At 47.3% G+C, this 13,399-nt stretch overlaps 1 protein-coding gene across 3 annotated transcripts in view; it reads right to left on the bottom strand.

Annotated features, from left to right (window-relative positions):
* CNOT3 (CCR4-NOT transcription complex subunit 3) overlaps positions 1-13,399 on the bottom strand; it is a 992,943-nt gene that overhangs the window by 787,623 nt on the left and 191,921 nt on the right. The window lies entirely within an intron of this gene.

Raw genomic sequence — 13,399 nt, 5'->3', positions numbered from 1 at the left:
CAGAGGTCTGGCAAAAAGTGTGGGGGGGGGGGGGGGGGACTGCAACAGAAACACTTTCCTACAACAGATAGCAGGGGGGCGCCTTTCGGAATGTGGCTTATACAAAGGGGAGGTTTTTATCACCTTTCAAGAAGCAGAGGACCCAGTTAACGTGGGGCAAGGACACTTTCTCCACTATGCGAAGCTAGACAATACAGCAAAGGAAATAAACTGCACTCTCCCAGGGGGTCCGTCTCCCCTCAGATGTTAGGCGGATTGCTTGGGTTGGGAGAGGGCAGGCACCTCATTATGCTCTTCTACAAAGCCCTCCAGGGCATATGACACAGCCCTCATATTGGTTGAGAGTAACCTGGGAAACTGACTAAGGGGTACCACTTGAGGATTTAGACTAGGAGCATGCTTGTGGTATGGGTAAGGGCTGTTTCCTGCAATAATACGTTTAAGTTACTCCTTTTCAATTATTTGAAGACCACTTATACGACACCCTCCCCTCCAGGCTTAATACCATAGAACCCAGCAGGGCAGTGAAATGTCTGCGCTGTGGTGAGACAATGCCTCCTTTTTCCATCTCGCTTGGCAGTGTGCAGATTGAGGGGGCCACGGGCATGGATATCCCCTGTATGCCTGGGAGGTGTCTGTTGGGCATTGTCAAGAAGCTTAAGGGCTGCAAGATACAGTACAAATTCCTCCAGCTGGCGCTGCTCCTGGCGAAATGCCGGGTGGCCATTGGGTGGCTGGAATCCCGGGTACAGACTGTTGATTTGTGGCTCAAGGATGTACTAGAGTGGGGAAGGGGGAGGGATCGCTTAGTAGCAGAATAGAAGTTTCTGCCGCACATATGACAAAGCCACTGAGGGTATGGCGACATGGAGGCTTCTAATGGATGATTTCAATGACCCTGATGCTCGGACACTGATCCAGACCAGGAAGAACGAGAAGCGAAGTGTGAACATAACTGTATTATCAGGTTAGCTCACTGCCTTGCTACATGTACTGTTACTCGCTCTGTATTTCTTCTGATTTCTGGAATATTTCACAGAGAAGGACGCCTGCACTTGTGGATATGCAATAAATGTTTTCTTAATTTCATGTATTAAATGCAAAAAAAAAGTTTAACAAAGTACAGCCTTGAAGCCCTTTATTATAAAATTGTCAACACACACCATTCCATGATTTGAGCTAGGCATGTTCCCACTGCAGATTAGAAAAAGATAGGAGTAACCCTTTAGAGAAAGGACAGTGCGCGTAACAGACACCAATAGGCCATGAGCGGAGCTACGCGACTGCCCATGGCCTATTGAGTGTTCTGTTTTAAAAATACACGCACACAAAGCCCAATCAAAATGGACCTAGACAAGAACACGCACGAGCTGTGTGGAATTTCCAGGTCCATTTTTAAAACCCCGAGAAAAGGACTCTCGCTGTGCGAACACTGCTGCGCAGTGTACGCCAGACGGAGACCTAAAAATGCCTCACTGTGGATCAAATGTTGAGCACGGCAGAGGTAAATCACAGTTTAGTGTTATACATGAAAACAATAACTAGATGAAAAACCGTTCATCAAAAGGTCGAAAAGTATACAAAATTTATTTGGTTGTGGCAATGTTCAAAATACAGTAGCAATCAATCACACAAGAGTTAAAAAACTGGTCTTTTGTTCTTTCCCCACTGCAGATTAAGCAGTGGATGAACATGATCGGGTAACTAAACTTATGAGAGGCATTGCATTCATTGTACCCCGGGACACAAATATGCTTTTATATGCAATGTATTGGTCACTTAGAGAATATCTTCAGCATTAAAAGGACAATGCTTTCCTGTCTCTGAAGACATTTCCAGCTTAGTGGACTATGATCTTGGGTTTAGCTTCGTGTTGGAGAGTGCCAGAAGTTAAGGTCCTTGATTTAACATGCTGGAGTTTTCCACAAAATAGTGTTTGTTTCACCCTTTACAGGAGAACAAAATCGAGCATGAGACCTACAGCTTAACATGCTTTAAGTGAGGTTAAGTGTTTGCATTGTTTGCGTGCTTATGACGATATGACCAGAGAGTGAAGATCTTCTCAAACAGGTTAGTTACTAATTTCAAATAGAAAATATTCCCTGCAGTCTCTTTGCCCACATTAGCTCAGTCCAAATCAGTCAGATGGACCATGACAGAGTTGAGCATTGATATTACATGCTTTGTTATGTTATGTTAAGCTACACTTATAAAGCGCGCTGACACCGTAGGTTTCCTGGCGCTGAGATAAAGATGATAGTGGGTGATGGCAGAGGGCTAGTTGGAGTTCGAGAAGAGCCAGGTTTTTAAGCTCTTCCTGAAGCTCAGTAGGGTGTCAGAGGTCTTGATTCCTAGGGGGAGGGAGTTCCACAGTATGGGTGCCAGATAGCTGAATCTGCGGCCACCCATTTTCTTTAGTTTAACCACCGGGGTGGTTAGGAGGTGAAGATGGGCTGAACGAAGATTACGGGCTGGACAGTGCGAGGTGATCAGAGATTTCAGAAAGGCCGGACACTTGCACTGCCGGGCCTTGTAAATTAGGCAGCCGATCTTAAAAGTGGCTCTTTGTTCAATAGGCAGCCAGTGCAATTTGGACAGAAGGGGTCTTGCTGACTGCCATTTAGGGACTTTATAAATGAGCCTTGCTGCCTGGTTCTGCACCATCTGGAGGCGATGAAGCAGGGACTTGGGTAGGCCCCAGTGAAGAGAGTTGGAAAAGTCAAGACGGGAGAGAACAAGGGAAATGACAATTTGCACCAATGCATCATGCGAGAGTAGGTGAGAGATTTCCCGAATTTTTCTTAACTGGAACATGCTGGCCGAGATGGTAGCTCCGACATGGGTTTTAAGAGAGAGGTCAATATCAATGGTGACGCCCAAGCTTTTTACCGAGCTCGATGGGCTGGGGGGCGTACCTAGCTCTTTTGGCCAGAACTGTGGGCCCCAGTGAGCAGCGCTGATACCAGGCAAGATGAGTTCCGTTTTCTCCGGATTTAATTTGAGCTGGTTAGAAACCATCCATTGTTGGATGTGGAGCATCACTGCCTGAAAATCAGATGCGGCATCAGGGGTGTCTAAGGGGAAGATGATCTGCAGGTCATCTGCATAATTGAGGACAGTGCATTTCCAGTTTCTCAGTGAGTGGATTAGCGGCCGGAGGTATAAATTAAACAATAGTGGTGAAAGGGAGGATCCCTGCGGTACTCCACAAGTGGTGGGCATCTGCGTTGCTGTGAAGGGGCCTAGGTGGACTGTTTGCACTCGGCCCGAGAGGAAGGACTTAATCCATTCCCTGGCGGGGCCCTAGATGCCAGCCTGTCCGACACGGTGGAGAAGGATGTCATGGTCCACCGTGTCGAACGCGGGCGATAGATCCAGGAGGACCAGTGCCTGTGAGGACCCCTGTCAGCATTCTCCCGGAGAGTATCAAGGACTTTCAGGATGACTGCTTCAGTGGAGTGCGCTGGCCTGAAGCCGGCTTGGTTAGATTCCAAGAAGCCAGAGCTCTCTATAAATGCCGACAGGCATGTGGTCACATGAGCCGCCAGGAGTTTAGAGTTGTAGGGCAGGAGAGAGATGGGCTGGTAGTTAGCAGGGTTAGCGGGATCGGCTCCCGTTTTTTTCCAAAAGAGGGACAAGTATGGCCTACTTGAACGTGCTGGGAACCGTACCAGTGCTCAGGGAGGCGTTCAGGAGGGGAAGAATACTATCAGGTAAGGATGAGAAGACCGCTCTGAGGACTGGAGGAGGACAGCAGTCCTTAGGAGATCCTGATTTGATGCGGGTAGTAAGTTCTGATAGAGTACTGGTGGTAATGGCTGGGAAGAACAATTGTTACTTACCTGTAAACAGGTGGTTCTCCAGTATTGGTGTCTTTCATAGATTCACATGCTTGAAAATTCCCCCGTCGTCGAAGTGGGAGTCCCACGGTAAATAAAATAGCAATAATGCTAAATATACATACATACATATATATATATATATACATATACATACATATATATACACATACATATATATACATATACATACATATACATACATATATATACATATACATGCATATATATACACATATACATGCATATATATACATACATATATATACATATACATACATATACATATACATATATATATACATATACATATATACATATACATACATACATATACATACATACATATACATACATACATACATATACATACATACATACATATACATACATACATACACATACATACATACACATACATACATATACATACATACATATACATACATACATATACATACATACATATACATACATACATATACATACATACATATACATACATACATATACATACATACATACATATACATACATACATATACATACATATATATATATGTATATATATGTATATGTATATGTATATTAAGACCTGGAATGTTATATATATCCGTAATACCAGAAAAGAAGGAAATACACAGAAATCCTCTAAAAACAAATCCTACATAGGAATGCATGGTAAAGAGAAAAAAAACATTTTAACACCTTAGTGTCATTATGTTAGTCCAAACTGCAGCAAATCAGGCGCCGGCACCCTCTAGAACCTTCTCCTCAGTAGCTCAAGCCCTCAGATTTTCGTAGCACAAGTAACAGAGCGTATGAGTAGAAATAAGAGCCTCTGAGGGGAGGAGGGTGGGTCGCATGTGAAACTATGAAAGACACCAAGACTGGAGAACCACCTGTTTACAGGTAAGTAACAATTGTTCTTCTCCAGTATTAGGGGTGTCTTTCATAGATTCACATGCTTGAATAGAATGGAAAGCAGTAACCTCCTAGAAAACTGAGATTGCTAGGCATACAAAGAGAATCAAGACAGTACTATAATAATAATACAGTCATAATACATCATAGCAATCACAGGAAAGCACTAAGGAGGCGGGAAACAGTGGCTCACCTTACTGAAAAAGATGGCGGAGCACTGCCTGTCCCACTGCGGTATCCGCTTCATTGATGTCCTCATCAGTAATGTTTGGTGACGGCAGATCTGATGAAGTGGCACACCAGCAAACAAGGCGGTGGATGAAGACATTGCCCTCGTAGAATGAGCCCTCACTGAAGACTGCAATAGTTTGCCCGCTTGTTGGTGGCAGAAAGCAATGGCTGAGGAAAGCCACCGGGCAATAGTCGGTTTAGAAACTGGATGTCCCTTGCGCAGTCGTCCGTAGGCAATGAAAAGTTGGTCGGACTTGCGGAAGGGGCTAGTTCTGGCAATGTAAAATTTAAGACATCGTTTGATGTCCAGAGAATGTAAGCGCTGCTCTGCCGGAGATTTGGGATCCGGAAAGAAAGTTTTGAGGAATACAGGCTCATTCAAATGAAAATCCGTAGGTACTTTAGGCATGAAAGAGGGGTTGGTACGAAGTGCCACCCAGTCAGGTTTGAACTGTAGATAAGGCGGCTTGACAGTAAAAGCGTGAAGGTCACTCACACAACGAGAGGAGGTCAAAGCCAGCAGAAGTGCAACCTTCCAAGTGATGAACTTGATATCCGCCCTGTGGATAGGCTCAAAAGGTGATGTCATTAGTTGAGATAGTACAACATTGAGGTGCCAAGCTGGAGGAGGGTGTCGCACAGGTGGGAACTTGCAGAAAAGCCCTTTGAAAAATTGACGTATAATTCGTGATGTACAGAGGGATGAAGAGCCATCATGTTGGAAACGTGATATTGCAGCTAAGAAAACTCCCAGTGTAGCATGAGAGAGTCCTGACTGAGCGAGGCTCAAAAAGAATGGAAGGAGCTGCTCAGGAGTGGAATGGATGGGATGGATATTGGCCGTAGCGCACCAATGACAGAATCGCTTCCATTTAAGTTTGTACGTCTTGATGGTAGACGGAGCTCTGGCATGAGCTAGTATGTCTCTGCACTCCTGGGATATGTTCAATCCAGCGAACTCAAGGTGCTCAGGTTCCAAGCCCACAATTGTAGCGTTGAGGTATCTGGATGACACACTAAGCCCTTGTCCATGGTTAGAAGGTCCGGACGAAGACGTAGAGGAATGGGCTCGCACAGGGACATTAGGAGTAGTTCCGAAAACCATGCCTGTCTGGGCCAACGAGGTGCAATCAGCAGGATGTGGCAGGGCTGCCTCCGCATCTTCCACAGTACCCGCGGTATCAATGGGAGCGGCGGAAAAGCGTAAGCAAATAGATCGCACCAGTTCATCAAAAGGGCATTCCCGCAGGACCTTGGGTGGGGATGCCAACTTGCATAAGACGGGCATTTCCGATTCTCCGGTGTCGCAAACAGATCCAGATCCGGGTGACCCCATTTGCGGAACACACGATCCAGAGTCAGTTGGTGCAGTTCCCATTTGTGTGTCGAGGAAGTGGACCTGCTTAGAGAGTCGGCCAGGAGGTTGGACACGCCCGGAAGGTGGACAGCTGTCAAAGTGATGTGATGGCGAGGAGCCCAATCCCAGATTGACTGGGCCAAGCAGGACAGAAGCGGAGACCTGGTCCCCCTCTGCTTGTTCACGTAGTGCATACTGGTGGTATTTTTCCGTTTGGATTAGCACTGACTCCCCGTGAACAACTGGGAGGAAGGACTTGAGCGCCAGAAAAATCGCCATCAATTCTAGCCTGTTGATATGCCACGTGCGCTGCGTCGGCGACCACTTGCCCTTGATGGATAGGCCCTGAAGATGAGCGCCCCACCCCTCTAAGGAGGCGTCCGTCGTCAACGTAAGGTCTGGAGCATGATCGAGGAAGGACACACCCATTCCCAGATTTGCGGGCTGCATCCACCAAAGCAGGCTCTGTTTCATGCGAGCTGTGACGGCAACAAGGTCGTTGAAGGACCCGGAGACCTGACGCCACTGTAAGTTCAGTTCTTCCTGAATGGGACGGGCGCGAAACCTGCAATTTGGGATCAGTGCGATACAAGATGAAGCCATTCCCAAGAATGATTTTAACGTCCGAACAGAAACGGACTGTTTTCTTCGAATAAGGGAGACCAGACGAAGAATCTTTAGACGTCGTTCGTCCGAGACAAACGCTCGAGAGCTGCGTGTCTAGGATTGCTCCCAGGAAAGATCTGATCCGCAGAGGTGCAAACTGTGACTTTTCGTTGTTGATGGTCAACCCTAGAGACCGAAACACTTGCTGGCAAAGGTGCGTGTCCCGATTTAGCTGATGGTGGCATTGAGACTTGAGAAGGCAATCGTCTAAATAGGGAAAGATCTGAACTCCTTGTAGACGCAAGTGAGCCACCACCGGGGCCAGTACCTTCGTGAACACACGAGGAGCTGAACGCAGTCCGAAGGGTAGAACTTTGAACTGAAAATGCATTGGCCCCACTTTGAAACGCAGGTACTGGCGATGTTGTTTGATTATTGGAACATGCAAGTATGCGTCTTGAAGATCTATGGTGGTCATAAAATCCTCGCTGGATAGAAGACGCAGGACTTCCAGTAGTGTCAGCATACGGAATGATTGAGACTTCAGGAACTGGTTGAGAGCCCTCAAATCCAGAATGGGTCGCCAATCTCCGTTCTCCTGGAGTATGAGGAAGAATCGAGAGTAAAAACCTCTCCATCTTTGATGTATTGGGACCACTTCGACTGCACCCTTTAACACAAGAAGACGGACCTGATGGAAGAGCTCCTCGAGATGTGGAGGAGGTGGGCCACGAGGTGGCATGCAAGGAGGAATCTCTGTAAACTCCAGGGTCTGACCCCGTTTGACAATCTCCAATACCCAGCAGTCCGAGGTGATCGAGGACCACTGGGAATAAAACAGATTTGCCCTCAAACACTTTGAGAATGGCAAAAGTCATTGGCGTTTGAGTGGTGCCACGATAGGACGACTTTCCTCTGTAAGGTCTGGAGGGTTGCTGACTAGACTGCTGGTTGGACGTGTAACGTTGGCCACTCTGAGTGTAGGAGCGGTATTGTTGCCCTCCTCGAAAGTTGGAAGAAGTGCTAAGTCCGCGCGCACCTCGAAAGGACTGTTTCCGAAATTGGAGCGTGCCCAAGGACTTCGCCGTATCGGTGTCCTTGATGGACTCAAGGGCATCCTCGATATGGGATCCGAACAGTGATTCCCCATCATAAGGCATATCCAATATTTTGCCTTGGACTTCCTGCCGGAAGGAGGTGGACTTCAGCCAACCTTGTCTTCGGAGTGCAGCCGCACTTGCCAGGAGGCGGAAACCTGTGTTAGCGATATCGACTGCACAGTCGATGATTTCTTCCGCTGCCCTTTGACCATTGCGGAGAATCTGTTGTGCGTCAGTCTTGGATGCATCAGGTATGAGTGCCATGAAATCTGCAATATCTGACCACATCTGCCGGTCATAGTGTCCCAAGATGGCTAAAGCATTGGCTGCCCGGACGGATGTTGAAGCCATCGTTGAGAACTTGCGGCCAATAGCATCTAGGCGTCGACCCTCTCTATCCAGAGGGGCTGTGATTTGGGACGCTGGATTCCGAGCTCTACGCTGTGCGGCCTGAGTCACGACCGAATCCGGCTTGGGATGAGAAATCAGGCAAGCTGGAGAACCAGTGGGGGCCTTGTACTTCTTCTCAAGGCGGGGAATCTGAGCAGGTAAGGAGTTTGGAGCTTTCATTAGTTTTATGCCCTCTTTCCACACTAAATCAATAATAGGAATAGCGTGTACCTGCTTATAAGGTTTATCTTTAAAGTCATAAAGAAAGCAATCGTGTTGTGAAGTGGAAGTTTGAAACGCTGAGCCGCTTTATCCATTAAAAGATGGAAACTGGCAATATCAACTGGTGGCGAGTCACTTGAAGTACCAGGTTGAGGAGAAGACTTTTGCGTCCTATAATCATCCTATTCGGCCATATCCTGGTCGCCTGCTTCATCATCTGTCTCGTCAGGAGCTTCACCATCCTCCCGTTCTGCGTTCGCTTCATCATACTTATCCTGCGGATATACAGTGGTATGGATGCTAATAGATCTATGAATCCGAGACGAAGCTGTAGTTGGTACGACAGGCGGCAATGAAGGTGGAGGTAGCACCACAGGAGCGGGAGATTGTGCAAGTGTAGTCTGCGGACTAGCCGGGAAACGGCGGTTGTAATCGTCCAGCATATGTTGGAGATTTGAAATTAAGGTCAAAGGAATGGTGGCCACAGGGGCTTGAATGATCTGCTCCTCCTGTTAAAATTCTGGCTCACTGCCATCATCAGAGTCTGTGTCCTGACATTTAATGATCAAATCGGAGGGTCTGTGTGCTGCCCCAAACGTGTCCTCTTCATGCTCCGAGTCTGATGTAGTTGCAAACATCGGAGAAGGTGGTTGAAGCTCTGGTTCTGAGATCTGTTGGCAGGGTACTGTAGTGCGAGAATGTGAAGATTTAGAGGTCTTCAAGGGCACTAACGGTACAGATGCAAATGAAATCGGTGCTGTCGTCGACGGAGCCATTACCGACGACGAGGCTGAGTTAGCTGTTGTCAGCGGTAATTTTGAAGAAACCTGCGTCGACGGAATGGTCGTCGACGAGGTCGACGGTGTCACTGTCGACAAGCGATCCATTGCTGAAGTAGCCGTCGACGGGTTCGTCGTCGTCGACTGGCTTGTCGTCATCGACGGGTTCGCCGTCGATGCTGGTACTGACTCCCTCGACGGAGCCCTCGTCGACGCCCTGTCTTCGTCGACGAGATCCTGGTCAACGGTGTCTTCGTCGATGAGGCTTTCGTCGACGACGATGTTTTCGGGTCTTTCGTCGACGAGGATTCTCTATTCTTCGTAGACGAGATGAGAATCGTCGACAGGACTGGCTTAGACAGCAACGAAACTAGTCGACGTGAAGGCCGTCGACGACACCACCGTCGACGATGAGAAAGCCGAAGTGGTAGTCAGTGTCGTCGTCGAAGAAGCAGGCAAAGCCGTTCTCGTCGTCGGAGCGCTCGTAGACGTTTTCGTCGACGGCGGGACTGTAAGAGGTGTGAAAACACCTCGAGAGGTAGCCAAAGACGCCTGAGAGCCAGGTCTCGTGGGCGTAGAGGAGGTAGGAGTGGCAGCAGATACCACAGGAGCCACAGACAAGGCTAATTTTGGCTTTTTGAGTAAAGGAGAAGGAACCTCCTGAACACTACCCCGTTTTGAGGATGCTGAGGAGAAACCAGATTGTAAACTCTCTGCGTCGGACACTAAAGAGTCCTTGTCCTTAAGACGCTGCAGCCAAAGAAGAAGACGGCCTTCCCTGTCCTTAAGAGTTTTGGTAGAAAAGGTTCTACAAAACTTGCAGCTGCCTGCCTCATGATCCGGGTATAAACAATAAATACACTTCTGGTGGGGGTCCTTTTCAAAAAGGCAAAGCTTCCCACAAGAAGAACATGGTCTGAATAAAGACTTCTTACTTGACATTGTAGAAATTACTGGAAACTAGAAGATAGAGTTGAAAAAAATGAGCAGAGCTCAGGGAGACTCCCTTCACAAGACGTGCGGTAGAAAATCTGAGGGCTTGAGCTTCTGAGGAGAAGGTTCTAGAGGGGGCTGGCGCCTGATTGGCTGCAGTTTGGACTAACATAATGACACTAAGGTGTTACAAATGTTTTTTTTCTCTTTACCATGCATTCCTATGTAGGATTTGTTTTTAGAGGATTTCTGTGAATTTCCTTCTTTTCAGGTATTACGTATATATATATTTCTATATGTATATTTAGCTATATTGCTATTTTATTTACCGTGGTACTCCCACTTCGACGACGGGGAATATTCAAGCATGTTTTTCTATGAAAGACACCCCTAATACTGGAGAACTGGGTGAGGGAACAGGGATTGAGAGAGAGGGAGTCTAGTGGGCTGGCAGGGAAGGGGGAAGAGATAGCATTCTTAATATCTGCAATTTTCTGGAAAAAGAAGGTGTTGAGCGCATTACAGGTTTCTTGGGTTGGGGCCTGAGTGGGGAGCACTCTGTGATCTGATAAAGTCATTCATAATTTTGAAGACTTCTTTAGATTTGTTGCGGGCTGAGTCAATTCTTTCAGAGATATGTGAGGCCTTTGCTTTGGTGATTGCGTTTTTGTAATCTTGGCGGGCCCTCACGAACACTAGGCGGTCCGCATTAGAGTAACCACGCCTCCAATTGCGTTCTAATTGGCATAGCTTCAATTTTAGTGCTTTGAGTTCCTCGGAGAACCATCGATGGGAATTGCCATGTCTGGTATTTGCAAATTTGTAAGAGGGGCAAACCTGTCGCTAGCTGATTGCAGCCAGGTGGCTATCCTGCCCTCCATAGAGTCGATGCCTGATTCAGGGTCGATAGTGGGGCAGGTGTTGGCCGCAAAGTCAAGGAACCCCTGGGAGTCATAGGAATTCCATTTGCGGCACAGTCCACCAGGAAGGGTAGGGGACTTGATCCTCCCTTTAATTGTGATAGTGACCTCTATCAAATGGTGGTCCGACCAGGGACAAGGGGAAATAATTGGACAAGACAGGACGAGGTTATGAGTCCAGATATGGTCAAGAATATGACCCTTAGTATGGGTGGGTGAAGTAATGTGTTGAGTCAGATTAAGACTAGTCAGAGTTTCGAATAGTTCAGTAGCATGAGGGCCAGCTTGGTCATCGTCAAACCAGTAGTTAAAATCACCTAATACGGCGATTCTAGAGTGATGAGTGAGTAGGCCAGCTAACTGTTCACTCAGAGAGAGGGGGAACGAGGGCATCGACTGCGGGGGGGGGGAAAAGTAATACAAAGGCGAGGGCACCACCGTCAGTTTCCAAACTAATGACTATATTATCTACCCCAGGCAAAGTTAGCGACGCAGGGGTGAGAAATCTAAACTTTTTTGTGTATGATGGCCGCTACCCCTCCTCTGGGGCGGATCAATGGTCGATTTACGTTAAGGATATATTAATCCGGAGGGAGGGCCGCCAGGACAACCGGGTGGGAGTCGGGGGTAAGCCATGTCTCTGTTAGTAGCAGGACATCTGGGTTATCGGTGATGAGCAGGATAAATAGGTCTAGCTGGTGTTTCACCATGGAGCGAGTATTAAGATAGAGCATCTTTAGCCATTGGAAGAACAGCACTGTCATGGCTTTCGCCTTTTCTTTCAGGAAGATCCTGGTGACTATTGGGATCCTATTGTTCTACGGACAGGCCTTCTCCCCAAAGGCTCTATAATGTCCCGTGTATTGTTTAATCTCTGTCTGTGCCCTTTAACATTCCTGCTGTAGAAGTTCAATGATCGATCACACTTCTCCAGAAGTGACACCCAGTTTATTTTTAGGTCACCTGACAACACAGATGCCAGTAACTCGAAAGTACCTCTAGCTTGGAAACCACACAATCCGCATTCACACATTTTTATGGAGCTAGTCCGAAATTATTTCCTAGAAAATCTTTGAAACACATTCTGAGCAGGACCTCAGGTCCTTAGGCGAGTTGGAATATACTGTGGAAATATTTAAGCTAGCAAATTGGGAGAAACAAACATCTTCTATATTTTGATCCCCTCCACTCTCCCTTGGAAGGGACCAGGCTTCCTTAAACTCGGCTCTTCGCGGAATAATTTCGTTTCCGCCCTCTTTGCAAACAGCGTGAATGCGGGTCCTTTAGCGCGAGAGCCTTCTGTTTATGAGTGGCAGCGCGCTCTACAAAATGCCAATATAAAATACATACAAAGAAAGAGCGTGGTCTGCCAGTACCCCTGGGAGACTTCAAAGATTTGACGCCCCCTTAATCTCCATGTGATAAGAAGTGCTTTCGAGTTTCAGAAATGCACGAAAGGATAACTCAAACAAACCAGGTTTTTGCTTTACACTTTGGGAACTGTAGCATTGGTTGGCCTATTCTAGAAGCATGACTACAAGTGCCAGAAGCCAAGCAAAACACGGAACTGCATGTGCCACCAAGGAGTGGAAACTGGGAACCTTGCAAGCTATGATGTTAAAAGACGCTTATACATTATTTTTTCATCGTTTGCTCTCTTGGTGCTAGTGGGAGACGCCTGCAGGTATTTTAAACAATTTACAAGAAAAAAATGTTTTCATGACCTTTCTAAAGTTGCTCAGCTAGCAACGGAATGCACCCGATAATGGTAATTTATTCTGCAGCCTCGATTTTGAACCCCGCCGCACTGCTGTTGCGGATGAAAAATGGTGGGCAGCGGGCTGGTCGGGGTCCCCTCATGTGGTGTCCCACCGGTGTGCCGCTTCCTTCAGCTCTTCCATTACAATCCGCCCGCCACACGGTAGAGCTAAACATACATCAGACATTGAACTTTCATTCAGACGAGGCCGCCACGACGATCCTTGTCGTGGCGGCCCCTGGGGTTTGGCGGCCCTGTGCAGGTGCACACTTTGCACATGCCTAGGGCCGGCCCTGCCGACACGCAGGCAAAGATTATGAAACAATATTCAGACTTAAA

The sequence above is a fragment of the Lissotriton vulgaris genome, chromosome 7 (assembly GCF_964263255.1).
Source record: "Lissotriton vulgaris chromosome 7, aLisVul1.2, whole genome shotgun sequence".
NCBI lineage: Eukaryota > Metazoa > Chordata > Amphibia > Caudata > Salamandridae > Lissotriton > Lissotriton vulgaris.
This window is presented reverse-complemented; position numbering and strand designations above follow the sequence as displayed.